The following is an 18353-nucleotide window of genomic DNA, read 5'->3' as shown; positions in this document are numbered from 1 at the left end:
GGACACCTGGAATCAGCTCCAAGTTGTGCCAGTTATCAGCTATGGGGGTCCTTAGGTAAGTTTCATAACTTTTCTTGGCCTTAGTTTACACATCTATACAATGGAGGAAATATTTCTTGCTATTACACTTTAAGTGAAGGTTGTAATAATTAAATACGTAAGTTATTTGAAAAGATAGCACAGTAGGTCAACAAATGTGTATATACCATATATCTTATAACTAAATGATTGTTAATAATTCTAAAAGGCTCTGTATTGTGTAATAAGAGCTGGCATGTATTGCATACTTGCCACGTGTTTGCATTTTTTTAAGTTGGTCACAGGCTTTAACTCATTTAATTCTCACAAGCAGCCAATGTATGCACCAGTATCATCCAACGTCATTCAGGCTCAGAGAGCTTAAGTAAAAAGTAACTCCGCGGGGCCGGGCGCGGTGGCTCAAGCCTGTAATTCCAGCACTTTGGGAGGCGAAACAGGTGGATCACGAGGTCAGGAGATCGAGACCATCCTGGCTAACATGGTGAAACGCCGTCTCTATTAAAAAATACAAAAAAAAAAAAAAAAAAAAAAAAAAAAACTAGCCAGGCGAGGTGGCAGGTGCCTGTAGTCCCAGCTACTCAGGAGGCTGAGGCAGGAGAATGGCATGAACCTGGGAGGCGGAGGTTGCAGTGAGCTGAGATCCGGCCACTGCACTCCAGCCTGGGCCAGAGTGAGACTCCGTCTCAAAAAAAAAAAAAAAAAGTAACACAGCTCACAAGTGGTCCAGCCAGCATTTGAACCTAGGAAGTCTGGCTCCAAGGCCCGTGTGCCTCACCACTATGCTATATTGCTTCTCATCCATGCAAGAATATATATATATACACACATATATTTTAATATCTTTATCATGCTTACAGAAAAATTACAAAAATAATATAAAGAAGTTTTATATAATTTTTTCCTACATTTTCCAAATGTTAACACTTTAGCACATTTACTTTATCATTCTTTCTCTAGACCAACATGTGTATTTACATTTTTCTGAATCCTTTGAGAGTAAGTTGCAGACATGATGCCCCTTTATGTTTAAATATCTCTCTGTATTTCCTAAAACAAGGACATTCTCTTGTACAACCACAGTATAATTATTAAAATCAGAAATTAACCTTGATACAGTAGTATTGTCTAGTCTACAGATTATATCCACATTTTGCAAAATATCTCACTAGCATCCTGGATAGCGAAAGTTTTGTGGATTTGGTTTTTTGTTTTCTTTTTTTTTTCCAGACCTTTTTTTTCCTGGATCTTATCCAGGATCACACATTGCATGACCTTGACATTTTTGAAGACAACTGGGTCTGGGCTTCTCTGATGTGTCCTGATTAGGTCCAGGTTGTGCATTTTTAGCCAGCATACCACAGAAGTGATGACGCATCCTTCCCTGTGCATTTTATCAGGAAGCATACGATATCTATTTGTCACATTACTGGTGAGGTTAAAAAAAACACATATTTTTAAACCATGTACCTTGTTTACGAGGTAACATGTCTCTCCGCTGCCCAGGAAGCTCCCTAAGGGTGGAGTGGGGCTCCCTTCATGTCTACATCCTCTGCCAGCCTGACACAACACTGCATATTGGCTCTGTGCTCAGTAAAGTCTTGCTTTGCTTTCTCCTTTTTGATCCATCTCTCCTGGTGATTCTTTCATGTTTACTCCTTATAATGACAGAATCAAGGCAAAAGCCTATCTGTTCATTCATTCTGCAACCAGGATGCCCACTCAATTTACAGAGCTCCTTGTCAGGCTCTGAACCAGTTACTGGAAGAATACAGAGGTAAATAAAACATAGCCCCACTGTCCTCCAGGAGATGGTGTCACCTAAGCCAGCCCCTATAGCAGAGAGAGAATGGTGAACTCATCCTTCCTCCACCATCCCAGGATCTCCAGCCTCAAGACCTTTTCTCCCCCACTTCCACCTCCATTTTCCCACTTTACTTCTCAACAGTCAGGGTCATGTCTTCTGTCTCACCAATTACCCAGTAGTTAAGTGTCAGACTGTCAGAGGCTTCTGGTAAGACCATGTGTTTCCTTCCTGATAACATGTTTGCTTACTAGTAGCAGTTTCCTAGAAACAAGAACTTAACTAAAGGAGTGATCCTAGTGGTAGGATGTTCAGGAGACAGGAAGGTTTCTAAGCAGCAGTGCCATTCAGATTCTTCCACACTGCACAGCAGAGTGGTATCCCCTGGCCCTTTGCTCTGTGGATGTGACCTCTATTAAGAACTGGTCTCACTGTCCCCCTCACCCAGGACACGCAGAAGTCCCAGGATGGACTGCACACCAGAACTCTCCAAGAAGCAGCTTAGTGAAGAAAAGAAGGAAATGTGATGGACACCATCTTTATGTCACTAAAAATGTATAGTTTCTGCCTTTGATCTAATTAGTAAATGCAGGATCAAGTTGCCTTTTTATTTATTGAAAGCCTGGCTCTATGAGGGGACAAGTTTCAGGTGAGCCAGAGAGAAATCAGGAAAAACATGCCCCTTGCCCTCCTGGAGTTTGTAGTTTAGTCCCTCACGCCCCCACCACCAGCAAATGCAATGGCTGTTTGGCAAGCTTGTCAACATGTCATCACCTGCTGATGTGGTGCAATAGCCTTTGACAAGTGCACGTGTTACTGTCGAGTCATAGCCAGTAATTAAGGTGAAAAGTCAACACAAACTACTGCTTTCAAAGAAAGCGGTCTCACTCTGCTGTCTAGGACCAGGGCAGCTGCAGGGCCACTATGGCAGCACAGACAGTACTCCTATGTGGGAGCAGGAGGGGTTAAGAACATGGCAGCCGGCCGGGCGCGGTGGTTCACGCCTGCAGTCCCAGCACTTTGGGACGCCGAGGCGGGATCACGAGGTCAGGAGATCAAGACCATCCTGGCTAACAGGGTGAAACCCCATCTCTACTAAAAATACAAAAAATTAGCCGGGCATGGTGGCGGGTGCCTGTAGTCCCAGTTACTCGGGAGGCTGAGGCAGGAGAATGGCGGGAACCTGGGAGGCGGAGCTTGCAGTGAGCCGAGATCAGGCCACTACACTCCAGCCTGGGTGACAGAGCGAGACTTCATCTCAAAAAAAAAAAAAGAACATGGCCGCCTCTGCTGGTGATACCCAGGTCAGGCCCAACAGGGTCTGCAGTGGACCTCCAGCAAACCCCAGCAGACCTGCAGAAGAGGGGTCTGACTGTTAGAAGGAAAAATAACAAACAGAAAGGAATAGCATCAACAATAAAAAGGACATCCACTCACAGACCCCATCTGAAGGTCACCAAATTCAAAGACCAAAGGTAGATAAATCTGCAAAGATGAGGAAAAACCAGCACAAAAAGACTGAAAATTCCAAAAACTAGACTGCCTCTTCTCCTCCGAAGGATTACAATTCCTCGCCAGCAAAGGAACAAAACTGGACAGAGAATGAGTTTGACGAATTGACAGAAGTAGGCTTCAGAAGGTGGGTAATAACAACCTCCTCCCAGCTAAAGGAGCATGTTCTAACCCAATGCAAGGAAGCTTAAAACCTTGAGAAAAGGTTAAATGAATGGCTAACTAGAATAACCAGTGTAGAGAACAGACTGATGGAGACAGAACATCTGATGGAGCTAAAAAGCACAGAATGAGAACTTCATGAAGCATACACAAGTATCAGTAGCTGAATTGATCAAGCAGAAGAAAGGATATCAGAGATTGAAGATCAACTGAACGAAATGAAGCGTGAAGACAAGATTAGCAAAAAAAGAATGAAAAGGAACAAATAAAACATCCAAGAAATATGGGACTATGTGAAAAGATCAAACCTACGTGTGATTGGTGTACGTGAAAGTGACGGGCAGACTGGAACCAAGCTGGAAAGCACTCTTCAGGATATTATCCAGGGGAACTTTCCCAGCCTAGCAAGAAAGGCCAACATTCGAATTCAGGAAATACAGAGAACACCACAAAGGTATTCCTCGAAAAGAGCAACCCCAAGACACATATTGTCAGATTCACCAAGGTTGAAATGAAGGAAAAAATGTTAAGGGCAGCCAGAGAGAAAGGTCAGATTACCCACAAAGGGAACCCCATCAGACTAACAGCAGATCTCTCTGCAGAATCCCTACAAGCCAGAAGAGAGTGGGGGCCAATATTTAACATTCTTAAAGAAAGGAAATTTCAACCCAGAATTTCATATCCAGCCAAACTAAGCTTTATAAGCAAAGGAGAAATAAAATCCTTTACAGGCAAGGAAATGCTGAGAGATTTTGTCACCACCAGGCCTGCCTTACAAGAGCTCCTGAAGGAAGCACTAAATATGGAAAGGAACAACCGGTACCAGCCACTGCAAAAACATACCAAATTCCAAAGACCATCGACACTATGAAGAAACTGCATCAACTAATGGGCAGACTAATCAGCTAGCATCATAATGACTGGATCAAATTCACACACAACAATACTAACCTTAAACGTAAACGGGCTAAAAGCCCCCAATTGAAAGACACAGACTGGCAAACTAGATAGAGTCGAGACTCTATTTGTGCTATATTCAGGAGACCCATCTCACGTGCAAAGACACACATAGGCTCAAAATAAAGGGATGGAGGAATATTTACCAAGCAAATGGAAAGCAAAACAAAGCAGGGGTTGTGATCCTGGTCTCTGATAAAACAGACTTTAAACCAACAAAGACCAAAAAAGACAAGGAGGGACATTACATAATGGTAAAGGGATCAACGCAACAAGAAGAGCTAACTATCCTAAATATATATGCACCCAATACAGGAGCACCCAGATTCATAAAGCAAGTTCTTAGAGGCCTACAAAGAGACTTAGACTCCGACACAATAATAGTAGGAGACTTTAACACCCTACTGTCAATATTAGACAGATCAACGAGACAAAAAAATTAAGAAGGATATTCAGGCCTTGAACTCAGCTCTGGACCAAGCAGACCAAATAGACATTTACAGAACTCTCCACCCCAAATCAACAGAATACACATTCTTCTCAGCACCACATCACACTTTTTCTAAAATTGACCACATAATTAGAAGTAAAACACTCCTCAGCAAATACAAAAGAATGGAAATCAAAACAAACAGTCTCTCAGACCACAGTGCAATCAAATTAGAACTCAGGATTAAGAAATGCACTCAAAATTGTACAACTACATGGAAACTGAACAACCTACTCCTGAATGAGTACTGGGTAAGTAACAAAATTAAGGCAGAAATAAATAAGTTCTTTGAAACCAATGAGAACAAAGACACAATGCACCAGAATCTCTGGGACACAGCTAAAGCAGTGTTTGGAGGGAAATTTATAGCACCAAATGACCACAGGAGAAATTAGGAAAGATCTAAAATTGACACTTAACATCACAATTAAAAGAACTAGAGAAGCAAGAGAAAACAAATTCAAAAGCTAGCAGAAGAAAAGAAATAACTAAGATCAAAGCAGAACTGAGAAAGATAGAGACATGAAAAACCCTTCAAAAATCAATGAATCCGGGAGCTGGTTTTATGAAAAGATTAACAAAATAGATAGATCACTAGCCAGACTAATAAAGAAAAAACGAAAGAAGAATCAAATAGATACAACAAAAAATGATAAATGGGATATCACCACTGATCCCGCAGAAATACAAACTACCGTCAGAGAATACTATAAACATCTCTGCACAAATAAACTAGAAATTCTTCAAGAAATGGATAAATTCCTGGACACAGACACCCTCCCAAGATTAACCAAGAAAAAGTTGAAGCCCTGAATAGACCAATAACAAGTTCTGAAATTCAGCCAGTAATTAATAGCCTAGCAACCAAAACAAAAGCCCCGAACCAGATGGATTCACAGCCGAATTCTACCAGAGGTACAAAGAAGAGCTGGTACCATTCCTTCTGAAACTATTCCAATCAATAGAAAAAGAGGGACTCCTCCCTAACTCATTTTATGAGGCCAGCATCATCCTGATACCAAAACCTGGCAGAGACACAACAAAAAAAGAAAATTTCAGACCAATATCCCTGATGAACATTGATGTGAAAATCCTCAATAAAATACTGGCAAACCAAATCCAGCAGCACATCAAAAAGCTTATCCACCATGATCAAATCGGCTTCATCCCTGGGATGCAAGGCTGGTTCAATGTATGCAAATCCATAAACAAAATCCATCACATAAACAGAACCAATGACAAAAACCACATGATTATTTCAATAGATGCAGAAAAGGCCTTTAATAAAATCTAACAGCCCTTCATGCTAAAAACTCTCAATAAACTAGGTATTGATGGAATATATCTCAAAATAATAAGAGTTATTTATGAAAAACCCACAGCCAATATCATATTGAATGGGCAAAAGCTGGAAGCATTACCTTTGAAAACTGGCACAAGACTCTCACCACTCCTATTCAACATAGTATTGGAAGTTCTAGTCAGGGCAATCAAGCAAGAGAAAGAAATAAAGCGTATTCAAGTAGGAAGAGAGGAAGTCAAATTCTCTCTGTTTGCAGATGACATGATTGTATATTTAGAAAATCCCATAGTCTCAGCCCAAAATCTCCTTAAGCTGATAAGCAACTTCAGCAACATCTCAAGATACAAAAAAAATCAATGTGCAAAAATCACAACCATTCCTATACACCAATAACAGACAAACAGAAAGCCAAATCATGAGTGAACTCCCATTCACAATTGCTTCAAAGAGAATAAAATACCTAGGAATACACAAGGGATGTGAAAGACCTCTTCAAGGAGAACTACAAACCACTGCTCAAGGAAATAAGAGAAGACACAAACAAAAGGAAAAACATTCCATGCCCATGGATAGGAAGAATCAATACCATGAAAATGGCCATACTGCCCAAAGTAATTTATAGATTCAATGCTATCCCCATCAAGCTACCATTGACTTTCTTCACAGAATTAGAAAAACTACTTTAAATTTCATATGGAACCAAAAAAGAGCCCATATAGCCAAGACAATCCTAAGCAAAATGAACAAAGCTGAAGGCATCACGCTACCTGACTTCAAACTATACTACAAGGCTACAGTAACCAAATAGCATGGTATTGATACCAAACGAGATATATAGACCAATGGAACACAATACAGGCCTCAGAAATAACGCCATACATCTACAACCATCTGATCTTTGACAAATCTGACAAAAACAAGCAATGAAGAAATTATTCCCTATTTAATAAACTTATTTATTAATAAATAGGGAATAAATATGCAGAAAACTGAAACTGGACTACTTCCTTACACCTTATACAAAAATTAACTCAAGATGGATTAAAGTCTTAAACATACGACCTAAAACCATAAAAACCTTAGAAGAAAACCTAGGGAGTACCATTCAGGACATAGGCATGGGCAAAGACTTCATGACTAAAACACCAAAAGCAATGGCAACAAAAGCCAAAACTGACAAATGGGAGCTAACTAAACTAAAGAGCTTCTGCACAACAAAAGAAATTATCATCAGAGTGAACAGGCAGCCTACTGAATGGGAGAACATTTTTGCAATCTATCCATGTGACAAAGGGCTAATATCCAGAATCTACAAGGAACTTAAACAAATTTACAACAAAAAATCAACCCCATTAAAAAGTGGGCAAAGGATATGAACAGACACTTTTCAAAAGAAGACATTTATGCAGCCAACAAACATATGGAAAAGAAGCTCATCATCACTGGTCGTTAGCGAAATGCAAATCAAAACCACAATGAGATACCATTTCACGCTAGTTAGAATGGCAATCATTAAAAAGTCAGAAACAACAGATGCTGGAGAGGATGTGAAAAAACAGGAACACTTTCACACTGTTGGTGGGAGTGTAAATTAGTTCAACCATTGTGGAAGACAGTGTGGGGATTCCTCAAGGATCTAGAACCAGAAATACCATTTGACCCAGCAATCCCATTACTCAGATTATAAGTCATTCTACTTATACCCAAAGGATTATATCTACCCAAAGGATTATAAGTCATTCGACTACAAAGACCCATGTACACGTATGTTTATTGCAGCACTATTCACAATACCAAAGACTTAAAACCAACCCAAATGCCCATCAATGATAGACCGGATAAAGAAAATGTGGCACATACATACCATGGAATACTATGCAGCCATAAAAAAGGATGAGTTCGTGTCCTTTGCAGGGATATGGATGAAGCTGGAAACCATCATTCTCGCAAACTAACACAGGAACAGAAAACCAGACACTGTATGTTCTCACTCATAAGAGGGAGTTGAACAATGAGAACACATGGAGACAGGGAGGGGAATATCAAACACTGGGGCCTATTGGGTTGGGGGGCTAGGGGAGGGATAGCATTAGCATGAATACAAAATGTAGATGACGGGTTGATGGGTTCAGCAAACCACCATGGCATGTGTATACTTATGTAACAAACCTGCACATTCTGCATGTGTATTCCAGAATGTAAAGTATAATTTAAAAAAAAAAGAAAAATCATAAAAAAATAAAATAAAATAAAAAGAAATAAGCAAAAGACCATGGCCTTTGGATTTCAATGGTTGGATTTCAGTGCCAACACTAACAAGCTGATGAACTCCAGATAAATGATTTGACTGGGCTAGATAAATCTCCTCACTTGTAACACTGGAATATTAATAGAACCTATCTCAAAATGTTGTAAGGAATAAATGAGATGTAAACTGTCTAGCTCAACTGACAGGCAAATGATAAGGTTCCAGGAGCTGATAGAATTATTAAGATGTCTTTGCCTTTCTAGAATTAAGGGCTAAGAACAATGTCTCTCAACCCCCACTCTCAGATTGGTCCAGAATTTCCAACCAAAGGGCTTCAGAGGGCACTGTGCTATGAAATTCACACTGAAATTCACACCTATGTTTGTATAACACACTACAAATGCCTAAGAAAATCTGAAATTCCTCTCTCAAAGATTGGAGTAGGGGCCGATACCCCCTTGCCCTAGGAATCTCACTTAAGGATCTTCTTTACGAAGTATCACAAATGTCCAGGGGATAAATACACCAGATTCAGCTGGAATTTATGGGCACTTCACCATTACAAAGGAATCTTTTTGATTGCCTCTGTTGTAGAGTTGTAGAAATTTGGGAGGGTTGTTTGCACTTTTTTGGGGCACTTTTTAAAAAAAGTTTATACTTTGCCTCTTTTTCATTATTTCTAGGTAACTTTATTTTCAATCATTAGAGTGCTATTTGGCTTTTGAGTATTCTTTACACATTTAACCTTCTATCTATCCAAACTTTTACTTTCTGATTTCCATTTTCTCTTATTTCTCCTTGGTTCCACAGTTTTACTTTTTTATTTCTCTAAGTCTTTTGGTATACGTTTACTTCCCTTTTGTGTTTGGCCAAAATTTCTTTTTAACTTTTCAGTTATCTTCAGATATTTTAATTACTTTATCTCTTTTCTTTTTTTATATATATATAAAGGTTACATCGAAGCATTCCATCATTTTGTTTCTTGTCTTTCTAAGCGTAAGACTTTCCTCCTCTTATTCACTTGATTCTTTAGGCCTTTAATTTCTAAATGTTTTATTTTTATCATTTGTCTTGTGGCGTCATCTCCTTTAAACATTTTGATTTTAGCATTGGTCTATAATGTCAGGCAGAAATCTTTGCCTTGCTGTGGTGTCAAAGTTGTGAAGTGAAGGATTAGGGAGGGAGTCTATCCCCTCAACCTGTCTGCTCCTCTAAACTGTGCCTCTGGGGCCCCTGAATTGGATTCCCATCAATTTCTAAGTCAATCCTGAAAGTCTTAACCTAAGTAATGTGTGAAGCCCTCAGGTTTAAACTCCTTCCTTGAGACAATAGTGTTTCTATTACATACATTACACACAGTTCATCCCTTTTATGAGGTGGCCATGGCCCAGCCTGGGGTCATCCATTGCCTACTCTGTCAGAGTACTCTGCCAGGAAAGCAGGGATGTGCACCACAGACAAGAGGGGTGAGAGGCACATGGCTTCAAAAGTGTTTTGTCCTTGACACTAGACCAATCGTTCAAATCAGAGGGTGCTGGCTGCTCTGGAAAAGTCTTGCCATAGACTCAATCATCAAGAGAGCACACTGGTCTGGAGGAAGGTCATCCTGGCTCACAGCCTAGGGTTCAGAATTTGTCTCCATCTCAAAGTAGCAATCAGAATTCCAGTATGGAGTAAAATTAGAACAGGATATGCCATATTCTAAGTTATTATTGTAGCATCCATCCAAATAATCGACCTTCATAGCCAATGAAATGAAAATAATCATTTTAATCTGAACAATACTTAGGCGTTTCCATACCCTCCCCATTCCCTATCTCGTATGATCTTCATATGTAAGCCATTAAAAATAAATGATCGGCCGGGCGCGGTGGCTCAAGCCTGTAATCCCAGCACTTTGGGAGGCCGAGACGGGCGGATCACGAGGTCAGGAGATCAAGACCATCCTGGCTAACATGGTGAAACCCCGTCTCTACTAAAAAATACAAAAAACTAGCCGGGCGAAGTGGCGGGCGCCTGTAGTCCCAGCTACTCAGGAGGCTGAGGCAGGAGAATGGCGTAAACCCGGGAGGCGGAGCTTGCAGTGAGCTGAGATCTGGCCACTGCACTCCAGCCCGGGAGATAGAGCGAGACTCCGTCTCAAAAAAAAAAAAAATAAATGATCAACGAATGTACCTGAGGACAAAGCACAGGCGGCAGAGCCAGAACCAGAACCCAGGTCCCTGCCTTCCCCCAGCATTCTTCCTACTGTGCCAGTGCCAGGCCACCTCTTAATGTCACCCACAGCAAGAACCTCCACACCAACGAGGAAAATGTGTCTGCCCACACAGCATCATTTCAGGACATAGCCCACTTGCAAGTTGGGTCCTGAAACTATTTTCTATCTGAAAACAGACCAGGGACACATCAACTTGACAAGGGCAAGAGCAAGAAAGAATGATGTAACTGGACACCTGTGTGACACAGATTTATCCCAAGAAGGAGAAGCAAGCCTGGAATATGGAAGCCTAACAGCACCACCACTCCTCCAAGAAAAGTCTCCCCACAAAGTTCTGCCCCATCAGAGCCTGACTCCTGTTGATCAGGGAGCTCCATCATGAGACCACAGCTTTAACATTTCTGTGTTTAAAAAAAAAAAAGTTGCTACAGAGGTCCTAATTTTCCAAACTTGATCTTTAAACAATATATCTATGTCCAGTATCTGGGACAAAACTTAGCCTCAGGGTTCCAGGTCACTGAACATTATATAACATTGATTGAAACTTTTTGTGGAACAAACAAATTAACTTCCTGAATGAAAAATACAACCTTACCTATTACGGAAAAGTAAATCCCAAATGTAAAATTTATCTCTAATAGTCTATCAGGAAAAAAATCCAAACTCAATACCCCTTTGCCTATTGAATAACACTAATCCCGTGCAATCACTCTTTGGTAACCCCGCTTGTCTCTAGTTTGACTCCAGCTTGTTAAAACTAACCCATTTTTCTTCTATGAAAGATGCAATCAGTAGTAAGGAGACTGGAACTCTGGTGATCCTGCTAATCAATCTATGTTCCACAAATGAAAACACTCCCCAATTGGTAATTAGTTTCAATGATGAAGTAATTAAATATTTCACTCTGCATTCCCTCTGGTCTGCATCTGGGGCTTTATAAATGTTACATTTTCCAAGCCCCCGCATGCAATCTTGTTTTATTTATGGCTGGGCCTTTACAAGCTCTCTGAAATTCTATCTAAACAGCACAAAGGCAAAGGGAAACTTGACAATTAAGTGTTGAACTTGATCATTCCCGTCAGCCAGGCCAGGTAACACAGACACACCTGATCCATACTTGGCCCCGAGTTATCAAAAAAACATGATTACATAGTTTTAGGAGTTCAAGACATAAAAGTGGAAGCCAAATGTTTTCTTATTTAACCTTGATGAAGTGCTTTGAGGAAATGAGAGATGAGCATGAGTCTTCCAAACAGATGTCTGTCTCGGTTTGATTTCATAACAATGGCTCCTCTCCTGGAGTTCCCTCCACCATTAAAATGCAGCACTCATATCCAATGGAGGAATGAAAAATGCCAAGGCCGTAATGATTCAAAATTGCACTTTTAGTTGCCTGACCAAGATGGAGTATGACATGTTACCAAAACCCATTTCTTAACATTTAACATTTATTCAAATAATTGGCTGTTGTGGATACATATGCCAGAAGTTGAGGCCAAATGGTTTTGTTAAGAAATCTTTCATCTTTCTCTTCATATGCGTGGTCAATCATCAACTGGTTATTATAAGGAGCCATAAAAGGATCCAGAATGAGCAGTCCTCAAGGCTTGAATGCCAGAGCCATTGATTACATGAAATTTTTGGTACTACCTCACAGTCACTCCCTACCCATTGACCTCTGGCAAACTGCCATTGGCAATAAGTAACCATGTGCATTTTTTAGGTCCCTATCTTTGTTCAAACTCTTTAAGTTTAATAATTTTAAAATGACAGCCACAAACTCCTATCTCTAAAGAATTATCGAAGGGCAGTGGGAGAAGAAAGAATAAACAAAATCCATGTGCTCTTTCAGGTCAGGGAAAACATAAATAATGTGCTTTGTCCCAGAGGAAATCCTAACTAACCAGGCATAGATGAGAACCAAATAAGAAGGGGTGAAATGAGCAGCACATCGTCATAAAGAACAAGATTGCATTTAAACTCATCGATGCATAGTGGAAAGAATCCTACTCTAGGAATCAGAAGGCCTGGCCTTTAATTCTGGATATAGTACCCAATAGCCATCCACCTTGACAACTCCAAGAGCTGCTTGAGGTAATGGCAAACTCTCCCAACAGGGCAATTGGGTGCATGTTCCCTCAGGTCCATCCCCCCCCACACTGACATGCTATATTTCCAGGAAATGTTCCCAGGCTCCAAAAACAGGAAAAGGAAGCACTGCCCACTAAGCAGTAAGGCATCTTAACCTCCCAGCTGAAAAATTCACTAATGATACTAGTAGCAGTACTAGTAGCAGCAACAGAAAGAGCAGCTGCCATTGATTAAGTGAATACCTACTAGTTACAGGTACTACGCTAAGCATGTTTTATAAACTATCTCATTCAATCCTCACAACTCTATGAGGTAGGCACCACTGTTCACCTTTTAAACATTAGGTGTAGTTTAAGTAGCTTGCCCAAAGTCAAAGTCACAGGGTTAACAAGTAACAGCATTTGAATTTGAACTTTCATTAGTCTGACTCCAAAACCAAACCTCTTAATTGCTACATTTATCTACCTTCACACATGCAAACCTACAAAATGGGGTGCTCAGAAATCTGCAGTTTAGTTGTTAGCAGACTCTCTAATGATACCTTCGTAGTCCATAAAAAACACCCATTTGCATGTGGGCATTTAATATATGTGTGTGTGTATATGTGTTGGCATATATGTATATACATATATATGTGTGTGTGTGCATACACATATATGTATGTTAAAAATTATCTGATTCCTAGTAAAACGTCATAATAAATTACTGTGTTAAAATTTTTAAATAATATTTCTTAAACCAGATAATATTGAACATATTAAACTAATTCATTAAGGGATACTATTAACATTTACACTTCCAAGATACCAGATTTTCAAGATTTTTCTTATAAATGTGTGTAATAGGCACATTTTGAAATTATTTTAGAGTTTTAGTTGTTAAATTAGTATTTGAATGTTTCCATTTTGCTACCATATTCTTAAATTTTCAACGCTTCTGTGTAACTTAACAATGTAGATGATTTTCTGAAACTGTAAATCTTACAGTCCCCTTAAAAACTTGTCATGTACCATATAACAGTGTTTCACTCAGCAACCACATATATGACAGTGGTCCCATAAGATTGTAATACCTTATTTTTACTGTATGTTTTCTATTTTTAGGTATGTTTAGATACACAAATACCACTGTGTTACAATTGCCTACAGTATTCAGTATAGTAACATGCTATACAGGTGGGTATCCTGGGATCAAATAGGCTATAGCGTGTAGCGTAGGTGTGTAGATGGCCATACCATCTAGGTTTGGTACGTACACTCTATGATGTTTGCACAATGACAAAATCACCAAATGACACATACCTCAGAAGGTATCCCTGTAGATAAATGATGCATGACCATACTTCATATTTAAATACCTTTAATTTTTACAGATATTTATTTCTCCACTATAAAGGTCATTCTGATTTAACCTAAAAAATTCAGAAGACTCATACAATAAGCAGAGTAGTCAAAATATGTCACTAATTTGGCAATATAATGAAGAATGTCTCAAGTTACATTTGTCTATCTCCCAAATTCTTATCTTCCTCAGCCTAAATATTTTTTCCCTTGGCAAATATATTAAATGGAACAATGGTACCAACAAAAAACTTATGCCAGACATCACTCTAAAACCTCCCTCTTATGAAGAAAAAGATTTGAACATGCTCATGTACCTGCAAGTTCAAAATAAAGACCAAAGGTATTTTTTAATTTGACAAATAAAAATTATACATATTTATAGTGTACACATGACATTTTTAAGGACCAAAGTTCTTTTGTGAATTTGGTTACAGCAATATAAGATCAATTTAAGAATCTTCTTTCAAGGTCGATTAAAGCTATGAACAAAATACCTCAAGAAATTGCAGAACTGGCCATTTTACCAACCTGAAAGATTATCAGCACTGTGTTTGGGGCCAAAAGAAAGAAGAATAATTCTTTTGAATAATACTTTTGAATAATACTGTTAGTAGACAACATATCAAATGACCTAGACATTAATCTAAGAGATCATTAAATTAAAACATGTTATGTTTGTTTGTTTGTTTGTTTGTTGAGATAGAGTCTCGCTCTGTCGCCCAGGCTGGAGTGCAGTGACACAATCTTGGTTCACTGCAACCTCCACCTCATGGGTTGAAGCGATTCTCCTGCCTCACCCTCCCGAGTAGCTGGGACTACAGGCACGTGCCACCACGCCCAGGTAACTTTTTGTATTTTTAGTAGAGACAGGGTTTCACTGTGTTAGCCAGGATGGTCTCAATCTCCTGAGTTCGTGATCCACCTGCCTTAGCCTCCCAAAGTGCTTGCATTACAGGTGTGAGCCACTGCACCCGGCCTAAAACATGTTTTAACTTGTATTTATGAATGTACAGACAATATTAACTGTTCGATTAATAACACTAGTTAATACTAATGAGGAAGAAATGGTTGGAAAAATACTATTTGTTCTATAGAAGAACATCAATACAAACTATTGGAAGTAAAATAAATATTCAAGGTGTTAAAATCAATACTTTGTAAGTCTGTAACAAATCTGATGTGAAGGAAAAGTGATGTTGGTTTGTGACCTGAAGTGGTCTTGCTGCAATGATAGGACAATAGGACAACAGGTTTTACATCTCCCTCAACATCTGACATCATGGGATTCAGATAAGAGCTTTATTCACAGGGTCTCCTGTACAAACATCTGAATTCTATATTAAATCATGTTATCATGATGGTGATCCTAATAAAATCCATGCACTAAAGTTTATACAAAGAAATTTGATCACAATATAATTCTACGTTGTTTTAAATAAAATTATCTTAGCTGTCCAAAAGAAAAATTTTAAAGAGGTTATGAGCTAGTAAAGAAAAAAAATTTTCATGGGGTGAGGGAGAGAAATAAGCTCCACTTTGCAGATTTGCTTAAGGATAATTATTAGCTTCCAGAAGTAGTTTGACACCTGAATTAACTTAATCGGAAATTGCAAAGTCCCCATAAAAACATACTAAAATACATTTATAAGGCTTATGGATTCAAAGCAAAAACTCATCTTTGAAAAACAAAGTTAACAAAATGGTTCATTAATATTTAAGTAATACTTTGAATACTAATTGTTTGAATACTTAATAACTAAGAATTACTAAGAGCAGTAGACCAACATATGTAAAAATTATTTTTACATCATGTGACACTGTGTGACGTGCTGATATCTGTACTAAATGCTAGTAAGCCCAAGCTTGAATGAACACCTGAACACCACTGTGTTTAGGAAGGTAGAAGGGGTGGGTTCAAATCTTGGCTCCACCACATATGAGCTATGTGATCTTAAACAAGTTACTTAACCATGCCTCAGTTTCCTCATCTGTAAAAAGTGAACAGAAATTATTCCTACCTCATAGAGTTGTTGGGAGAGTTAAATAAGGTAATACTTGTAAACAAGTGCTTGTAAATGCTCAGAAATATTTTTATTGCCTTTTTTCTCCTGAGCTAACCATTTCACTTTGAATTCTTGGATCATGAATTAACAAAAGGCAAAGATCCCAACCACCTACTTGCAGGGACTGGTCTCCTAATAACCATACCCCAAAGGCTACATAGTTAGTCTTTTATGTAACAGCGCAACCCTGGAAGGACTCAGGACTCCAGCCAGGAAAGTCTTAAGGCTAGAAGCACTGAGAAGCACAGCAATCTCTTGGCTGTCTATGATTACGTGGCACCCTATGATTTAAAATCCTAAGAAAAGGGTGAGCTTGGATTCAGGGGTACACCCCAAAGCATTCCACAGGCTGGATGCCACAGAGAAGAAAGCAGTTCCACTCAGGGTCAGACCCAGAGAGAATAGCTCCCTTTATTCTCAAACACAATGAATTTCTAATATGATGGACAGACTAATATTATTAACTTTGGCAAATCCACAGCCCTCCAACCCCTTGAGGGTAGAGAAGTGACTTGTTGATTTGGAAAGTCTCCAAAAATAATTTCACGCGAGAAATATTTCTCTTGGATAGCCCTACAGAGGAAGTGTGCTAAATTAGAAACTGTAACCTGGAGGTATCGTGTAACGACACTGATGCTCTTGTTGGTTGAAAGGTTAGGAACGCATGCCATGTCCCAAAATGTGGACTTGCTCAGGACACCAAAGCAAGGGGTAATGAAAGTTCCAAATTTTGATCCTGGAGAGACTATGGCTTGAGTACGAAGAGCCAAAGGCAATTACAGACCACACCAACCTGGATGAGAGGCAAGACTTAAATTGTGAGGAATTTCACCCACACAACTGTGGCAGGGGAGAGGAGATAAAGAACCTCTGTATGTGTTGAAAAGGAGAAGTTTCAAGGAAAATGAGAAGGAGCTCTGAGCTCTATGGGATAAAATCTCACAGGCTTCCCTTAAGGGAAAACCCCTTACGGGTTTATACCACACAAGGGGACCAGAAGATAGACCTGAGCCCACTTGCTGAGAAAATTCAGACCTTCAGTATAACTAACCAAAGTTGGAATGAGTGATCTGTCCTACTCGGAAGCAGCTACTCATCTTGAACAAACTCTGAAGGGCCAGAGAGTTCAGGAAATGTAAGAACTAAAAGACAGGAAGCACCCAAGAGATCACCTTATTTATCTCCTGACAGTTGGGTTGTTCTGTCCAGTCCTCCCTCCAGTGTTTGATCTCCCTCCTGGCTAAGAGTCCCCAGTCCCCTGGAGACACAGTCCCCTGGAGACACATGCTGTCAAGAAGCATTTCATGATTTCTATCCTATTTTCTCTTCCTTTGAGTTTCAACACTACAGGTCTTGTTTGATGAGGCCAAGTGTTTCATGGAAGATTTGGGATTGAACCAAGGAAGAGAGGATTGGGAACAGTCAGAAAGCTGTGCACATTTTCAACAACTACCGACAGCAGTGAAGGCTTGGGAAGCAGTGAGATCATAGGCTGGGAAAATGGGAAGTCATCAGGAATCCCGGGCTGATGAAATTTTAAAGGTCTTTGGAAAGCTCCTCTGCCTATCACCTCCTCTTCTCTCACTCCTAATTTACCTCCAGGAACTAAAGATGTTTATCTCACAATGAGAGCCAAAGCTTTAAAAGGGTGATTAGTATTGTTGCCAAAGGAGGAACAGCCAATATCAGCATTTTTCCAAACCCAGTCCTTGATAGAAATGCTCTCTGTGAACTCAGATGAAGAGATGACATCTGTTCTGATTACTGTGATATAGCCCATTGCAGAGCAAAATTCACATAGTAGATCTTTAATAAGTATGTGTGCAGTTGAGTGGCATCAGACATCTAAAGCAGCAGGAAGGACTTCACAAATCAAGTTATAGAAAGCAACGAGCCAACATGTATGGCTGAAGCTTTTAAGGAGAACTTTGTCAACTTCTCATTTTAACTGCCCCAAATGGTCCTACTGAAAGGCATCTTTGTTTATCAGTTTCAGGAAGACACCTACATGAAGCTGCCTGCCTGGCATGTGGATGTTGCAAAGATCAATGTGAACCCATCATCTCTAAGGCAGGGTGGGATTAGCCCAGGAGACAAACTGCTCTGCCACTTACTAACTTTAAAAC

This window comes from Colobus angolensis, unplaced genomic scaffold (genome assembly GCF_000951035.1).
Source record: "Colobus angolensis palliatus isolate OR3802 unplaced genomic scaffold, Cang.pa_1.0 Scaffold109, whole genome shotgun sequence".
Taxonomy (NCBI): Eukaryota; Metazoa; Chordata; class Mammalia; order Primates; family Cercopithecidae; genus Colobus; species Colobus angolensis.
The sequence above is the reverse complement of the archived record's forward strand: the minus strand, read 5'-3'. Positions refer to the sequence as shown.